The sequence below is a fragment of the Globicephala melas genome, chromosome 6, assembly GCF_963455315.2.
Source record: "Globicephala melas chromosome 6, mGloMel1.2, whole genome shotgun sequence".
NCBI lineage: Eukaryota > Metazoa > Chordata > Mammalia > Artiodactyla > Delphinidae > Globicephala > Globicephala melas.
This window is the reverse complement of record NC_083319.1, coordinates 108,000,416-108,018,443: the sequence shown is the minus strand read 5'-3', so window position 1 is coordinate 108,018,443 and position 18,028 is coordinate 108,000,416. Positions and strand designations below refer to the sequence as shown.

Here is an 18,028-nt window from a genome sequence, read left to right as displayed (position 1 = left end):
GATCTTACGTGCAAATCCCAGATTCGGTGCCAGTAACATTCTGACGTTTTACACCACATCTCCTTATGGAGACTGGACCATTCTTCAGCAACAACGAAGAAATGAGTCTGTCCAGTATCAAACCAGCAAATGCATGTATCATCTTCATCTCGTCACCTCTACTGAAGAGCGCCATTCATCTTTAGCCCATACATGAGTCTTTGGTTGCTATTCAATTATTTGCATCAACTGCGGTAAACCTGTTAATTATAATAATAGCAGCCAGCAAGTATTAACAACTTTTGCTATTTAAGCTGCTCTGCTGCCATCAGTGCCAAAAACCTGGACCCCAAATTTTACATTCTTATTTTTTATTGTCCTTACATACATGTAATTATACAATACACCGTGAATATATAACTTTACTATATAATATAGTACAATAAACATATACTGTATAATAATCATTACTATTATTATAACCTATATTAAACGAAGAGATAAGTGCAGAAAAACACTCCATTATTACCTCCTCCAAGATTTAATTGATGTTGGCACTTTTTCATATCAGCTTCAGATTTCTTTAAAGGAAAAAAATAATTATTACATATAGAGCTAAAACCCTTACCACACTCTCCATCTCTACCCTCCCCAGAGGTAAGTTCTATCTTGAATGTATGCTTGTCATTTGAAGGCATATTTTATACTTTTTCTGCATGTGCTTATATTCATGAATAACATATGAATTGCATGCTTTTACACTTTTTTACACACTATAAACTGTTGGAATTAAGGGACGACTCGTTGCCCGGCGCACATGCACTGCCCACAAATTCCGGTAGATGTCGCTAGCGCTCCAGTCATGGGGATCCGGTTTCTCCGCTCTCAGTGCCGGGCTTGGGATTTCCTTCTGCGCAAGTTTCAACTCTCGTTTGCAGTTGGAAGCTGTCTACAGGTAAGATACCGGAGCGGCACAACCGTAAGCAGTGAGACCTCCGATGATTTCTTTCAGTTCTTTCCCTAGAGGGAAGGCCTGTGAGCTCTGGGGTGCGCAGAATGCTTTCAGCAGCGCCAACCTGGGCAGGCACGTTGGGTCCCTGGGCCTCGGTGCCAAACCCCCCTCACCACCCCCTCACCCCACCCCGAGAATCAGTGGTAGCAAATCGCTGCATCTCCCTGAGGCACTCCGGTCCTTTGATAGAGGCTCCCTGGGGGCTGCTCTGGGCAGAGGAAGGAAAGATTCCCTAATGCACGAGGACAGAGGGGAACTGGCCGCCTGCAGCCCGGTGTTCGCCATCCCAGAGGTGATGAGCTCTGGGGGGTCCTTCCGGCTCGAATCCACCTCCCATCCTCCCCAGGTGCTGTGTAGCAGCCCCCAGCGACTCGCAGGCCCGGGCCGTGACCATCTCCCATCGTGGTTACACGGGTTTCTATTTATCATTTTCTTTTTGAAGTGGCTGTGGCTTGAGTCCCAGGAAGGCTTAGCTGAGATGAAACCTTCTCGGTGGCGGCTTCAGGGTCAGAGCACAGAGGTTGAGAAAATGTTTGGAGCGTGATCAGGCCTTGGCTTTTCCTGAAACCACCGCCCAGATTAGCCCCGGGTACCGTCCCACCCCATCCACAGCAGGGCCCTGAACACGAAAGAGACAAATCGGACTACATGCTGGATCTGGTTCATTTACTTTAACCTTTGCTTTCCGCTGCTTTTGTTCACTGAAAAGATACTGTGTATACATAATGGCCTGCCTCGGGGAACCCTGCCCCTCTGCCTGAATATTGAACCAAAGTGCCTTTGTTCAGGGAAGCATCCGGACACTGTTCCACCTGGGGCTGGCAGCAAGAAAGAAGAAATTAACACATCCCCTCCCCGAGGCTGGCGATTCCAGAGGATATTTGCAAAACTTACTGGCCTTTTAACTTTAACTTCCTCATCTCCTCCCCGTCTCCGTGCTATAAAAGAAACTGACATCCAAACCCCGGTAAGATGGTTATTTGGAGACTTTAGTCTGCCATCTTCTCGGTCCCCTTGCCTCGACACCTCGTCTCAGATTTATTGGCCTGTCGAGCGGCGAGCAGAGCGAGCTTGGACTCGGTAACAAATGCCCGAGTCTACTTCCCCACATACTAAAATCTGCCAACAGATACAGCAAATTGCGATGAGACAAGAAAAAGTCCAGGGAAGGAAGTGCTGCCAGTTTGACATCTTCCCAGGAGTTACTGTGGCCAGTGGTCTGCCCAGCACACGTCCGTGCGTCCTAACAACTGTTTGGCCTAGAGGCAGGGGCTCGGACCAACAGTAAGGCCCTGAGCCCTGGAAGCCTGGGCCCCTGTGGGATCTCCTGAGGACCCCCTCCTGCTGGCCCCTCCCTGACCTGCCCCCTCTCTGGCCTCAGGGCCCTGGGGGAAGCCTGCCCAGGCCGTGGGAGTTTGGCTACCATTATCCGGCCCTTATCTGGGCCCACTTAGTTCAATGACCAGGAGCCGACCTGAGGGTCACGCCTGTCTCCAGGGAGCCAGTGCTATCTCGGTGACCTGCAGAAACCCTGGCGTGAGCTCATGTTTTCTGACGACAGAGAGGACCCCGCCGTATCGCTGCCCTGCATCCCCACCCCCAGCGTCTGGCAGGAGCCCGGCGGAGGCTCCACGGCTCCTCACTGAAATAGCAACGTTGATAACTGGGGCAGACAGAAACACATTGATGAATTTCCATTGAGAAAAGTGCCCCCTCCCATCCTCCCCCCTGTGTTCCCGAGGTCCCACTCCAGGGGACATTCGGGGCTCACAGGCGGGACCTTCTTCACAAGTGTCCTCAAAATTGTCCTCACCCCTACCACCACCACCATGAACTTGTGCGGTGACCCCAAACCCCTAGAAAAAGGATGTATCCAAGAATTCCTGCTGAAACGTACTTGTTCCTTGTTCAGGATAAGTAAGGATAGAAACTTTGTTTTCACCCATCTGTATGTTCCAAACTCTGACACCACCCAGCACGCAGTGGGCTGCTCAGTACTGAGAGACTGGGTTTGATTGGACTGGGTAGGGCTGGAAGAACACAGGACTAGGAAGCAGGGTGCTGCCCCCTGCCCCCGGACTCCCTGGGAACTTGGGTAAGTTAGTTTCCTCTCTCTGGTCCACACAGAGTTACTTTACACCGACTTAAAACCTTTGTTACAGGAGCATTTAGTGCATTTACATCTAATGGGATTACTAACATATTTGAGTTTACATCTACCACTTCTGTTGTGATTTTCTTTTGTCTTGGCTGCTCTAAGTTTGTTTTTCTCTCTCTTCTGGGCATCACTTGACTTGATTAATTTTATCATTCCTTTTTTTTTTTCCCCTCTCTACCACCTTGGAAGTTATAAGCCCTATTTTTATCATGATTACCCTGAAAATCACAGCATGCAGAGTTAACTACTTATCAAAGTGTAAAGTTGAACAATATGTTTATTCCACTCCCAGACAGTATAACAACCTATAACACTTTAATTCCACTTACCCCTCCAGCTGGCGTGCTATTGCTATATATGTCCGGTTTCCCAGTTCTTCTTTCAAATTAGTATTTTTGTTTGATACAGTGTATGTTCATTTACATTTACCCATATTTTCACTCACCTGCTTGGATCTCTATTATTGCAGCTCAGTCCTTCCATCTGGGATTGTTTTACTGTCAGTAGAATTCCCCTACATGGGTCTAATATTGAAAAATTCTTCTGGTCTTATTTATCTGAAAATGTCTTAATTTTGCTCTTATTCCTAAAAAAAAATGTACTGTATAGAATTCTAGATCGGCAGTTATTTTCTTTCAGCACATTGAAAATATTGGATTACCTCCTAGATTCCATTATTACTGGTGTGATCATCTCTGTTTTTTCTCCCTCTGGTGATTTTTAAGATTTTTTTTTCTTTGTCTCTGGTTTTCTGCAGTTTTAGTAAGATGTGTCTAGTGTGGATATATGTTTTCTTCATCCACCTAGGGATTTATTCTGTTACACTTGAACTTGTGGATTGGGACCTGTTACCAATTCTGGGAATTCCTTAACTATTATTTCTTCAAAGATTGTCTCTCTTCTATTCTCTCTTGTCTCCTTCTGAGACTCCAGCTATACATATGTTAGACCCTCTTATTCTATCTTCTATATGGCTCACCCTTTCTTCTCCATTTTCCATTGTTTTGTCTCCCTGTGTTTCATTCCAGATGATTTCTTCTGGCTAATTTCCTGTTCTTCTACTTAGTTGTGTCTAATGGACTGTTATTTCCAGCCACTGAACTTTTAATTTTTGGTTACTGTATGTTTCATTCATAAACGTTCTGTTTGGTTCTTTTAAGATCTGTTATGTCACTTTGGAAAATTTCCTGCAGATATTTTCAAGCTTCTCTTTTATTTCTTTAAGCGTATTTAGTATACTTTTTGTGGGGATACACTTGGAATATTCAGACAGAGAGGAGAGCGACGTATTTGTATATCTGTTTCTATTATCTGTTATTTATGCTGGTTCTCCTCATGGTACCTTGTTTTCTTTTGGTGCCAGTTTATCTTCTATTGTGAGCTGCTCATTGTACTTGAAAAAATATTTATAGCAATAATTTAAGATCTGGGGTCAAACTACCATTCTCCAAAGAGGATTTTGCTTGCTTCTGTCAGGTATGTAGGGGCTATGCACCTCCAGAGCTGCCTTAAACTAAGTTCAAAGCTTAAGGTTCCTTGGACCACCCAGACAATGGGAATGCAATTTCTAACCCCCAGTAGGATGACTGTACATCAAGTTCACCCTTACTCTAGGGATGTAGCCCTTTGTGATGCCAGCATATTGCGGGAGGAATTTTCTATTAGACTTTCCAACTTACATGGGCTTGGACTTTTATTCCTGTCCTCTATCATCCAACCCATGAGACTGTCAAAGGAAAGTCCAGATTTTCCAGGATCAGCAAATGCCCTCAAGGCAAAAGTTGTTTCCAGATTCTGCTTACATCTCTAGGTACTTGTTTATACTTCAGTTTTGACCTGATAATTTGTTGCTGTTATATCCATACTTAAATGCTTTTAAGACTTTTTTTTTTCATTCCAGAATTTGTTGTTTTCGGGGGGGGGTGGTGGTATTTGGCCCAAATAACTTATCAGTAATTTGCTATGGCCTGATGTCTTGAACTTATTTAACATTCATTTAATGAACGGTGGTTTCCATCAACCAAAGAACATTCTGTCTGTCTCAGAGGACTATTTAAAGACAGTTAACTACGTACATCTTTGAAAGGACAGTTTTTGTGATTTCGTTCAAGATGTTTAAAACTAAAAGTAGTGTATCTTAATCTTTAACTTAACTGGATAATATGATTCCCATAGTTTTTCATGGTATTTGACGTACGTCAGTGTTTGCTACCTATTGCCACATAACAAATGATCACAATCTTAGGGACTTAAAAAAAAATGACATGTATTTATTATCTCACAGTGTCTGTATATTGAAGTCCAGGAACGGCTGACCTGAGTCCTCTGCTTCAGCTTCTCTCAGAAGGCTGCAATCAAGAGGTCAGTCAGGGGCTTCCCTGGTGGCGCAGTGGTTGAGAGTCCACCTGCCGACGCAGGGGACACGGGTTCGTGCCCCGGTCCAGGAAGATCCCACATCCTTTAGATACAAGGGTACCTTGAGCAAGTCAGGTAACCTCTCTGAGCCTCCGTTTCTGCATCTGTGCTGAGATCCTTGTCCCACCCACCTCCCAGGGGAGGACCTCCTGCTAGATGGTAAATTTGAGCTCCTTGTAGCTAAAGCATTTTATAACGCGGGTTATGTTCCCCTCCTGTTCCCCAGCTCCTCCCTGCCAACCCAGGCAGCCGGCACGACCCTCCGGGGACCTCCAGAGACTGCATGGAGGATGCTGGCCAAATCCGAGTCCCATCCCCATTTTCAACGCGATAAGTGTCCCCTCTCGTGGCATCCGCTCCACCCTTAGACGTACTGAACTGCCCCGGGAGCCTGTTTCAGGGTTCACGTCCTACCCGTTCATTCACTGAACTGACACTCTGGATGTCCACTGGGTGTCTGGCCCCGTGTTAGGCCTCTGCCACCAAGGGAAGACACAGCTCACAGGGCCACAGGGGTCAGGGCAACCAAGCGAAGAAGTGCAGGGTCTCTAGAGCACGGGGGAGGGTGTTCCACCACCTCGCCAGCCAGAAGAGGAGGACAGGCAGTGCTGCCCGGGCCCAGGAGGGTGGCAAGGGCCTGTGAGGGGACCGGTCTGTGCTGTAGGAGACGGGGGAGGGCCCGGGGGTGGAGCTGGCCCACTATCTGAAAGGGGGCCAGCCCCCTCCCCCTCCCAGGGACCACGGCCCTCTCCAGCGACAAGGATGGTGGATGCTCAGAGCAGGGACAGCAACGCTGAGACGCCACCAGCTGAAAATCTGAGACCCAGGCTCCCTGTCAGGTGAAACGTTCAGGATTGGTCCCCCCAGATAGGCTTTTTTTTTTTTTCCTTTTCCTCTTATCTGTGTCAGTACCCACACACGTTCCCCCGTTCCCCTTAGCTGAGACCAGGTCCAGCGACCTCTGAGTCTTTCCTTCCTCGGCACGGCCTCCCCCCTGCACCCCCCATCTCAGCCCTGTGTCTGCAGCCACATCCGACACCCGGGTGTCCCTGAGGACAGGCAGACGTGTGGGGAGACCTTGGGGAGATCAAGGGTGAGGGTGGGAGAGGAAAACAGGAAGGTGGAGGTGATAAGGAGAGAGTCTCAAGGGAAATGGAAAAACAAACTTGAAAACAGCAGGTTTGGGGAAATCCTGGCCTGAAGAGTAGCAGTCCCTGGTCATCAGAATGACAGCAGAGCTGGCCCAGGAACACTCTTTGGTGCAGGACAGGGAAGGAAGACCCTGACCCCTTCATTTACTCGAAATAACATTTATGGGGACTTCCCTGGTGGTCCAGTGGTTAAGACGCCACATTTCCACTGCAGGGGCATGGATTCAATCCCTGGTTGGGGAGCTAAGACCCCACATGCTGCACAGCACAGCCAATATATATATATATATCATATGTATATGACATTTATGGGCAGCCTGTTATGTTTTGCACAAACACAAATGTGGCAGGTCCCCGTGGGCTGAGGTGTCTTTTCCTGAACATGCCAGGTACACGCCTGCCACAGGGCCTTTGCACTTGCTTTTCCCTCTGCCTGGAATGCTCTCCACAGATAGTCACATCACTCCTTCCCTCATCTTCCTCAGGTCTTCAGTAAAATATCACCTTCTCGGTGATGCCTTCCTGACATCTGATCTAAAATTGCAGTGAGGCTCCCTTCCCCCCAAAAAGTCCCTATCCTTATTTTCCCAGGCCTGACCCTAACAGCTGTGGAGCCTGCAGCAAGAGTAAAACGGTGGTCCCCAAAATATAGCCCCTCCTTTCTCTTCCCACCCCCATTTCCACCTGGCCCCTCAAGATCTTCACCCACACACGTGAGCATCCCAGCTGTGTCCCCAGCAAGCAGCCACCTCCCGATCACGACGCGGACTTAGGGGGTACACACACCTGTGTTCCATTCTACCTGCTAAGATCAGACCTCAGGGAGAGCCATACAAGCCCTGGATGTGGACTCTGCGCCATTTGGGCAGGAACTTTTGAGATTCTGGGTAACCAGGGTGTGCTCTACAAAGGGGGTTCAGGCTCCCAGGGGTGCATCTCCTTGGCTTGGCAAGCTCCTCCCCCTGGAGGAGACCGGGCAGGCTTCTAAAGTGTGGGGCTTAGGGCAGGGGTCCTTCTAGCTCAGTCTAGGGATGGGACTGTCCCTTCCTTGCTTTGTTTTTCTCCATTTGATACAGTATATATTTTACTTGTTTATTTGGCTTATTGTCGGTTCCCTCCAGTAAAATGTAAGCGCCAAAGAAGGCAAGGATCTGTTTTGTTTGTTTGTTTATTAATTTTTTTTATTTTTATTTTTTGGCTGTGTTGGGTCTTTGTTGCTGCGTGCGGGCTTTCTCCAGTTGTGGTGAGCGGGGGCTACTCTTCCTTGCGGTGCGCGGGCTTCTCATTGCAGTGACTTCTCTTGTTGCTGAGCGTGGGCTCCAGGCGCACGGGCTTCAGTAGTCGTGGCACATGGGCTCAGTAGTTGTGGCTCACGGGCTTAGTTGCTCCACAGCATGTGGGTTCTTCCCGGACCAGGGATCGAACCCACGTGCCCTGCATTGGCAGGCGGATTTTTAACCACTGTGCCACCAGGGAAGTCTTGGCAGGGATCTGTTTTGTTCTTACAATAGTATCTGTCACGTAATGAGCGTTCAATAAATATTTCTTGAATAAATAATGGATTTGGGGGGTATGAGATACCAGGATAGAAGCCAGGCTGGGGGGTCTTCATAAAGTTCCTGTGTCCTACAGAGGGCTTCTGGCATCAAGGGTGATGTGATGCATGTTGCCAAACTCCTTCTTTTCAAGTTTACAAACTCTGGAGAGGAAATTATGAGTTTTGCTCTTAGAGGGTAGTTTAAAATTCAGTGGCTTTTTTTTTTTTTTCTATACACGGGCCTCTCACTGTTGTGGCCTCTTCCGTTGCAGAGCACAGGCTCCAGATGCGCAGGCTCAGCGGCCATGGCTCACGGGCCCAGCTGCTCTGTGGCATGTGGGATCTTCCCAGACCGGGGCACGAACCCGTGTCCCCTGCATCGGCAGGCGGACTCTCAACCACTGCGCCACCAGGGAAGCCCCAGTGGCTTGTTTTTAATTATGTGCGTGATATTTACTTCAGTACATACATACTCAGTGGATGTGTTTTGTGACAAAGACTCTCTCCTTGACCAAACATTACAGTCAGGCTCCTCTGAGCCCTCCTCTCAACTGTGTCTCGACCTTGGCCCCCATCCTGTCCCCAGGCCGCTTGACTCAGTTTAGCAAGAATCCCCCCACCCTTGATAACTGATCACCCTGATATCTGATCACCCTGGGTATCTGATCAAGTTCCTCATGCCCCACCCTTGCTATCTAAGTCCTTGTCCTGTCTTTAGCAAGAATCCTGTTAGATCAGTTTAGCAAGACTCTCCCCTACCCTTGACATTTCCTCTTAGTAATTTTCCATCCATTACCCCCACTCTGCTCCTTGACTAGAAATCCCCGCTTGTCTTTTTTTTTTTTTTTTTTTTTTGGCCACGCTGCATGGCTTGCAGGATCTTAGTTCCCGACCAGGGATAGAACCCGTGCCCCCTGCAGTGGAAGTGTGGATTCCCCCCAACTTGTCCTTGTTGTAGTAGGAGTTGAACCCCATCTCTTCCTCCTACTGCCAGAGTCATAACCCCCTTTGCAATAGTCTTGAATAAAGTATTTTTTACCTTTTTTTTCATTTTTTATATTGAAGTATAGTTGATTTACAATGTTGTGTTAGTTTTTCTTACCATTTTCACAAGTATCAGAATAATCTCTCTTTATAGGTAGGAATACAAAAATCTATCAGACAGGGTCCCAGCCTCAAAGAGTTCCAGTCAAGGTGGGAAATCAGTTGCCTAAACCAATAATAGTCAAATGCAATATAATAAATATGGACATAAAGTATGGTCAAGCTGTCGTCAACACCCAGATGAGAAAGCAGTTAACACTGCCTGTGCGAATCAGAGAGTCCTTCAGACAGGAGTGACATGGGCTGGGCTTTGCAGGGTGAGTAGGAGTTTGTGCTTTCTGGAAGCTCAATAACTAGCTTCAGAAGCATAATTTTTTTTCAGAAGTATAACTTTTGCACATTAAAAGATTGTTAAGGGACTTCCCTGGTGGCTCAGTGGATAAGAGTCCATGCTCACAATGCAGGGGGCCCAGGTTTGATCCCTGGTCAGGGAACTAGACCCCACATGCATGCCACAACTAAGAGTTTGCACGCCGCAACGAAGGAGCTGGCGAGCCACAATTAAGGAGCCCGCCTGCTGCAACTAAGACCTGATGCAAACAAATAAAAAAAAAAAAAGATGGTTCATAGATATGATCTTATGTTTGTAAAATACATGTACTTTCACAGAAAAAATTATAAGTCTAGAGGAATGTACTAATTAAAATTAATAGTAGTTATATCAGGGTAGTGGTTTAATGGGTGATTCTTACTTTTTCTTGAAATGTTTTGTACAGAACAGCACACATATCACCCTTCTAATTAGAAGAACATTAAGATAATTAACAAACCGTGTCCACACGTCCAATATGAGCTTTTCGTCCTGGAGCTCGGGTGGCAGAGACTTGTCAAAGGCTCAGGGAGCAAAAGCAGAGCCTGTGTGGATGTGCAGATTTCAGGCCAAGGGAGCTGAGCTGCCTTCCAGGGGGAGACACTAGTGGGAAATTATGGGAATGTTCTGGGGGAACAGCGAGGCCACCTGTTGGAGGAGTAGGCTGAGCCAGAAGATGGGGTCTGGGATTGCGGGGGCGGGGGGGGGGGCGGGCTTTGATCCCTTACCTACAGGCTCAGGGGGCTCCAGCAGAGCTTGGAGGGTGCGAGCCAATCAAGGAAGCTCTGTTTTCGACCGTGAGCCTCTCCTGCCCCACGTGCCCTAGGTCAAGATTCTCCCATGGGGCACAGCTGTGTCTGGGTCCCAAGTCCCTTGACTGCACGCCTTGGGTCACTCAGCGGCAGACACCTGCGTGTACAGAAAACGGAGGCGTTTAATGAAAAAGAGGAAGGAGTGGGGAGGAACCGGAGGGGACAGGAATTCCCAGGAGGCCTGCGGGGAAGGCGAAAACTGAAACCCGCGCGCCGCGTGCATCTGTGGAAATGCTGCAGGTGCGGACGGGAGGCCGCCCCCACCCCGACAGACTCAGCACAGGGCTCCCCACAAGTCTCAGCCCTGGGAACACACAGATCCCACTCCGGGGACGGGAAAAGGAGAAAACCTTAAGTCACGGCAGCAGAAGCAACGGAGGTGGCCCTAGCTGGCTTGTGTGTCGCCGTCCGTCCTCCACGGGGAGAAGGCCGCCCCCCACGGCCTGGGGTGGTTTCCATCCGACCCAGCGGATCGGGAACAAAGCGGGGCTCTCCCCACCGCTCCGCGCCCGGAAGCTCCCTCCCTTTCTCCGGGCGGTGGCGACTGTTCCCAGGTGAGCCGCTGGGTGGTGCTGTCGGCAGTAACGGAGGAAGCCGCGGGCTCGCAGCGGCTGGAGAGGCGGCCTGGGGCTGGGCGTGGATCCTGGAGCTCCGCCGGGAAGACCGAGGCTCGTGGGGTTCCAGGGACCCACCCGCAGTCTGAATTCGAAACGAATACAAACCCCGGGCGCCAGCTCTTGGCTGGCTTCAGCGTGAGGCTCCAGAAGAGGGTCTGTCCAATCTACGTACGACGAGAGGGCACGAACGGCGGTGGCCTGTTTGCAGTCTCGGGGAAACTGGTCCCTTGAGATTATAGGATTTACTCGGGTTTCTCTGGCTCCGGAGTCCAGTAAGTACACTTGTTTCTCATTTCGTTTTTTGTTCGGTGAACAGTGTATGTTTGTTCAATAAATAAAAATGGGAAGGCGGGATCCACAGGGAAAAGAGAGAAGATAAGGTACACCTGAAGCAGGTAAACTGTGTGAGAGGTCACAGCCATGTGATGCTGAGGCTGCCCTGGGAATGACTCCACCAGGTCTCTCTGGGCTGGAGAAGGAGTCCTGCCTCCATCACTCCCAGCCTGACCCTCGGTCAGTTTCCCTGTAAAATGGGCACACTGACCAATGCCCTGCCCATCTCAAAGGGGAAAAGGACACTAGGCAAGGACAGACTTTTAAATCGTTGTGTGCTCAGTAAGTGTAAAGAATTATTAATATCCTCACCCCAGTCATCATTACTGGCAAATCGTTGCCCTGTGATCCACAAAACCTCCCTGAGGCAGCAGAGCAAAGACCACCAAACCCACATCCCGGCTGCTTCGGCTTTACACAGACGTCAGTTTGGTGATAAGATTAAGCTCTGGTGTTTGCACTTTGCAGCCACATTTCCTGGTAATTTGTATGTCCGTAGTTTGAGGGGATTTCAACCTGGAGCCATATAGGGGCTGGGATCAAAAAAGTGGGAAGGGGTGCCCAGACGCAGTGACCTCTCCAGATACATGGACCCTGTTTCAGAGGTTACGATGCCGTAAGATGCCCGCCAACCTCACCGCACCCCCGTGCTCTGCATGTGACCCTGTTGGCTGCATTTGCCCAGGTCCTTATAGTTCCCCTCTACCACCACCACCACTTGATGTGGGCAGCAAGCTATAAAAGTCAGAAGGAAAACTAGGCAGGGCGCACTGTCCTTGTGCAAATAATTTACATGTTTGTAGCACTCTCTAGACTTTGCATTTCACTCACTCAGAAGAAGACAAATGGCCCCATTTCAAAAACGGGCAAAAGGCTTGGATACACACTTCACCAAAGAAGGTATATGAATGGCCAATAAGAACATAACAAGTGTTTAACATCACTAGTCAGCAGCAAATTAAAACCATGATAAGATACAGCTGCCTACCCACTGGCCTGTCACACTAAAGGATGACCACAGCAGGTGCTGGTGAGGGTGCGGAGGGGCTGGAACTCACACACTGCTGGTGGGAGTGTAAAAAGGTATAACCACTTAGAAAACCAGTTTGACAATTGCTTGAAAAATTCAGCGTACACCTACAGGCGATCTAGCCATTCTGCTTTTAGGTATTTACTCAGTAGGAATTAAAATACTGATTCACACAAAGACTTGCGCTCAAGTGTTCATTGCAGCTTTCTTTATAATAGCCAAGAAATGGAAACAACCCAAACTTCCATCCGTGGTGAGTGAATAAAACAAACTGTGGTCTATTCAATGGAATACTACTCAGTAATAAAAAAAAAAGTGAGCATGTACCTACAGAGACAAATCGACATAAAAGAAGCCAGACAAGGGACTTCCCTGGTGGTGCAGAGAATCCACCTGCCAGTGCAGCGGACACGGGTTCGAACCCTGGTCCGGGAAGATCCCACATGCCCCGGAGCAACTAAGTCCGTGAGCCACAACTACTGAGCCTGTGCTCTGGACCCCGTGCTCTGCAACAAGAGAAGCCACCACAATGAGAAGCCTGCACACCGCAACTAGAGAAAGCCCGCGCGCAGCAACGAAGACCCAGTGCAGCCAAAAATAAATAAATAAATTTATTTAAAAAAAAAAAGCCAGACAAAAAGGACCCCATACTATATGATTCCACGTATATAAAATTCTAGAAAATGTAGTTGAATCCATAGTTAGAGCCAGTGGTTGCCTGGGGCCGGGGGTGGTGTATAGAGAAAAGCAGCAGGGAGGGGTTACACAGGGGCACAAGAACTTTGGGGAGTGATGGATGTTTTCATTATTTTGATTAATGTGATGGTTTCATTGTGCATATTCATGGGTCAAAATTTATCAAAGTGTATACGTTAAATACATGCAGTTTATTGTATGCCAATTGTACCTCAGTAAAGCTGTTAATATTGTTTAATTTTTAAAAAGGAACAAACTCACAGGGAACTCCACTGTACAGTAGAAACTAACACAACATTGTAAAACAACTATACCTCAATTTAAAAAAGTGTTTTTAAAAAGGAACAAACTATCGATACACATAATAACATGGATGATTTTCAAAATCATTATGTTGAATGCAAGGAACCAGACATAAAAGAGAATGCACCGTGTGGTTCCAGGAATCTAAAATTCTCAAAAATGAAAATGCTCAGTAACAAACAGCTTATCAGTGGTTGTCTGGGGTCAAGGGGGAAAGTAGAGATGAATTACAAAGGGGCACAAGGAAACTTTGGGGGGATGGAAGTATGTTCCCCGACCAGGGATGGAACCTGTGCCCCCTGCATTGGAAGTGTGGAGTCTTAAGCACTGGACCGCCAGGGAAGTCCCAAGGTAGGCATGTGTTGAAACTCATCAGCCTTATGGGTGATATGGAAAGCGTTTAGTGGTCTGGATAGAAGATCAAACCAGCCACAACATTCCCTTGATGCTGTTTGATAGCCTAATCCAGAGCGAGGCCCTAACTCTCTTCATTTCTTTGAAGGTTGACAGATGAGGAGGCTGCCAAAGAAAAGTGAAGCTAGCAGAGACGGGTTCATGAGGTTGAAGGAAAGAAGCCGTCTCCACCACGTAAAAGTGCAGAGTGAAGCGGCAAGTGCTGATGGAGAAGCTGTAGAACCCAAGAGATCCAGCTCAGATCGTGCACGAAGGTGGCTGTGTAATAAGGAAGACCCTTTGTATTCTATTACAAGTTCATCACTAAAAGGATGTTTCCCAGAAGCTTAAATGATACATAAGGGCCCATCTCTGGGAACCCTGCCCCCCAGGTAGTGAGCATTCAGCTAAACTACCTGTGTTTAGCTCCCAGGAAACATCCTGACCCAGCCCACGTGTGAATGGCTGCAGGAAGGAAGAAATTAACCTATCCCCTCTGGAGGCTGACTGAACCAGGACTTTATTCCCACCCCTTTCAGTATAAAAGAAGTCTGAATTCTAAATAGGGGAAGATGGCTCCTTGGGACACGAGTCTACCATCTTCTGAAGCCAGCCAGGAGCCTTGCTGCTTGTGGCCCGCCGGGCCCCAGATTGGGGGATATTCTGGTAAGGCCCGGGCAGCTGCTGGAACACTTGTCCTGAGACTCTTTCCTTCAAAATTCCCTGAAGCAGCACTGGCTGCCCCTTGGCAAATGGAGCAGGGAATTGACATCTGGGAGCTGACAGGCTCAATACAGTAGGGTAAGTCACTCTGGTGTACAGCCAGAAATTTTATTTCCTCTGTTTTGGCCTTTTTTTTCTCCAGAATAAGCCAATTTGCTTTGTATTTGAGTGGGGTACCCTGTTGGAGAGAGGAATGAGTTGCTAGCCTTGTACCTGATCTGTGAACCAGTTCGTTTGTTTCTTTGGATGCTACTAGCATTTGTGTGTGCCATTTGTGTTTTGTTTGTCTGGTATTTCTGTCTTTAAAAATTGGGGAATGTTTCAGCTAACCCTAAAGAAAGTCCTCTGGGGTGCATTTTGGATAAGTGGTCTGATTACAGCTATGAACCCATGATTGACAGGAAGATGACATTTTATTGTAACAATGTGTGACTACAGTACCTGTTAGGGTCTCCAGGAGTGGCTTAGGCAGGGTTATCTTGGGACCGTGTGCACCATGTACTGTCACCCTTGCTGTGTTAATTACATCGTTTGTGGTCTCCTGTATCATTGGCCTGGCCAAGGAGTCACATTGCATGGGGGTTGGGTTGATGGTTCTTGTGATATGTAAAACCCCGAGACAAAACTTGAGGGTTTATTTAAGGTTTTCTGTTTGTTCTTTGGGTTTCTCATTTCATTTTGTCTTGGTACCATTTCTCCATTTACAGACTGATGTCAAATTGAGGAAAAGAACCAAAAAAACCTGTCTGCTCTTGTCCAAAGTGGGACATTCCCAGGGAAAAGAGAAAGCTTCCACTTGGTTCCTAAAATCACCAAAAGCCCCATCCCAGAATTCAGCCCAGTTGGTTGATGCCAAGGCAAAAAGGCATCCTTTTAATGAATGGTTAGAGATGATCAATTGCTATTTATGGTTTCACGGTGGCCTTTGAGTGGCTCTATAGCTGTTCTGTGAGGACGTGAGGAAGAATGATGAAATCCTCTATGAGAAAGCATTTGTGCTCTTATATCAGGGTGGGAAAATGTCAGACAGTTGTCACCTTATGGTAGAAGAAACCCAAGGGAAAATCTGTCATACAGGAAGAAAGGAAAGGGAACAACGTTTAGGATATGGTGCCCCAACCTCTGGCCAAGCTGGCTGTCCCAGCTGCTCTAGCTGTTATGCCAATATATCCACCCCTCCCACTGCCTCTCATTCCCATCCAGCCCCAATTCCTGACACTGGGGCTCAGGAAGCTGTGGTACTGGCTCCCCCTCCTTGTAGGGATCAATTAGAAAATCCTGTGTTAGTTCCTGGGACACAGGGACCTGGCCTGGTATCGTGATCTAAGACCCAATAGGGCACCCAGCGTGGGCCAGGAGCCGCTCCCAGGGCAGGGCGGTTTCCTTTCCGTCATTGTCCTGTGGGGGCCTAAATGCAGTGTGAGCTTGGAATCCATAACAGCTACACTAAAGAACAGATTTTCAGTGTAGACGAAATGCCTTATATTGGAAGAAGGTGCCACCTAGGAATTTCATAGCTAGAGAGGAGAAGTCAATGCCTGGCTTCAAAGATTCTAAGGACAGGCAGACTCTCTTGTTAGGCTCATGTAGCTGGTGACTTTAAGCTGAAACCAATGCTCATATACCATTCCCAAATTCCTAGGACCCTTAAGAATTATGCTAAATCTACTCTGCCTGTGCTCTATAAATGGAATGACAAGGCCTGGATGACATGACATCTGTTTACAGCATGGTTTACTGACTATTTTAAGCTCATGTTGAGACCTACTGTTCAGAATAAAAGATTCCTTTCAAAATATTACTCCTCATTGACAATGCACCTGGTCACCCATCATCTGATGGAGACGGACAGTAACATTAATGTTGTTTTTATGCCTGTTAACACAATGCCTGCAGACTATGGACTGAGGAGTCTTTTTGACTTTCAAGTCTTACTATTTAAGAAATACATTTCATAAGGCTATAGCTGCCATAGATAGAGATTCCTCTATCTATGGGCAAAGTCCATTGAAAACCTTCTGGAAAGGATTCACCATTCTAGATGTCATTAAGAACATCCATGATTCATGGGAAGAGGTCCAAATATCAACATGAACAGGAGTGTGGAAGAAGCTGAGTCCAGCCTTCATGGATGGCTTGGAGGGGTTCAAGACTTCAGTGGAGAAAGTCACTGCAGATGTGGTGGAAAACGTAGGAGAACTAGAATTAGAAGTGCAGCCTAAGGATGTGACTAAATTGCTACAATCTCATGATAAACCTTGAATGGGTGAGGATTTGCTTTTTTTAAAAAATTAATTTATTTTTGGCTGAGTTGGGTCTTTGTTGCTGTGCGCACGGGCTTTCTCCAGTTGCAGCGAGTAGGGGCTGCTCTTCGTTGTGGTGCGCGGGCTTCTCATTGCAGTGGCTTCTCTTGTTGGAGAGCACAGGCTCTAGGCGCACGGGCTTCAGTAGTTGTGGCACGCGGACTCAGTAGTTGTAGCTCGCGGGGTCTAGAGCACAGGCTCAGTAGTTGTGGCTCATGGGCTTAGCTGCTCTGCGGCATGTGGGATCTTCCCGGACCGGGGATCGAACCCGTGTCCCCTGCATTGGGAGGTGGATTCTCAACCACTGCGCCACCCGGGAAGCCCTGAGGATTTGCTTCTTATGGATGAGCAAAGAAAGTGTTTTCTTGAGATGGAATCTGTGAAGATTGTTGAAACAACAACAAAGGATTTAGGATATGACATCAACTTAGTTGATAAAGCAGTGGCAGGGTTTGAGAGGATTGACTCCAATTTTGAACGAAGTCCTACTTTGGGTAAAATGCTATCAAACAGCATTGCCTGCTACAGAGAAATCATTCATGAAAGGAAGAGGCAATGGATGAGGCACACTTCACTGTGGTCTTATTTTAAGCAGTTGTCACGGCCACCCCAGCCTTGAGCACCCACCACCCTGATCAGTCAGTAGCACCCACATTGAGGCGAGACCCTCCACCAGCAAAAAGATTGTGGTTTGCTGAAGGCTCAGATGAGGGTTAGCATTTTTTTAGCAAGAAAGTATTTTTTAGTTAGGGTATGTACATTGTTTTATTTTATTATTATTATTTCCTCTTCTGCCTGAGCCGCACGGCTTGTGGGATCTTGGTTCCCCAACCAGGGCTTGAACTCAGGGCCCCGGCAGTGAGAGCACAGAATCCTCACCACTGTACCGCCACGGAACTCCCTGTACATTGTTTTAGACTTAATGCTGTTGCACGCATAACAGACTGCAGTATAGCATAAACATAACTTTTATATGCACCGGGATACAAATTCATGTGACTCGCTTTATTGCAGTATTCACTCTATTGTGGTGGCCAGGAACCAAACCCACAGTACCCTGAAGTATGCCTGTACTAGTTTTGGTGTAATCGGTTGCTCACACTGTAGTTGGCGATGGGCAGAAGCACTAAACCTGAGACCCAGGGCTGAGTT

The 18,028-nt window shown here is 47.6% G+C and overlaps 1 protein-coding gene and 1 long non-coding RNA gene across 2 annotated transcripts in view; one reads left to right on the top strand and one right to left on the bottom strand.

The window, feature by feature from the left end:
- Positions 1-7,918: 7,918 nt before the first annotated feature.
- On the bottom strand, positions 7,919-10,997 carry LOC132597513 (uncharacterized). The gene is made up of 3 exons (XR_009564432.2): positions 10,829-10,997; positions 10,395-10,575; positions 7,919-8,414 (listed from the first exon to the last, which is right to left on the bottom strand). It is a non-coding gene; the product is annotated as an uncharacterized lncRNA (long non-coding RNA).
- A 116-nt stretch (positions 10,998-11,113) lies between these two features.
- Positions 11,114-18,028, top strand: part of CTSB (cathepsin B) — a 53,367-nt gene continuing 46,452 nt past the window's right edge. The window contains exons 1-2 of the mRNA XM_060301331.1: positions 11,114-11,367; positions 13,960-14,651. The gene's annotated coding sequence lies outside the window, so the exon portion shown is untranslated. The remainder of the gene's footprint in view (positions 11,368-13,959; positions 14,652-18,028) is intronic.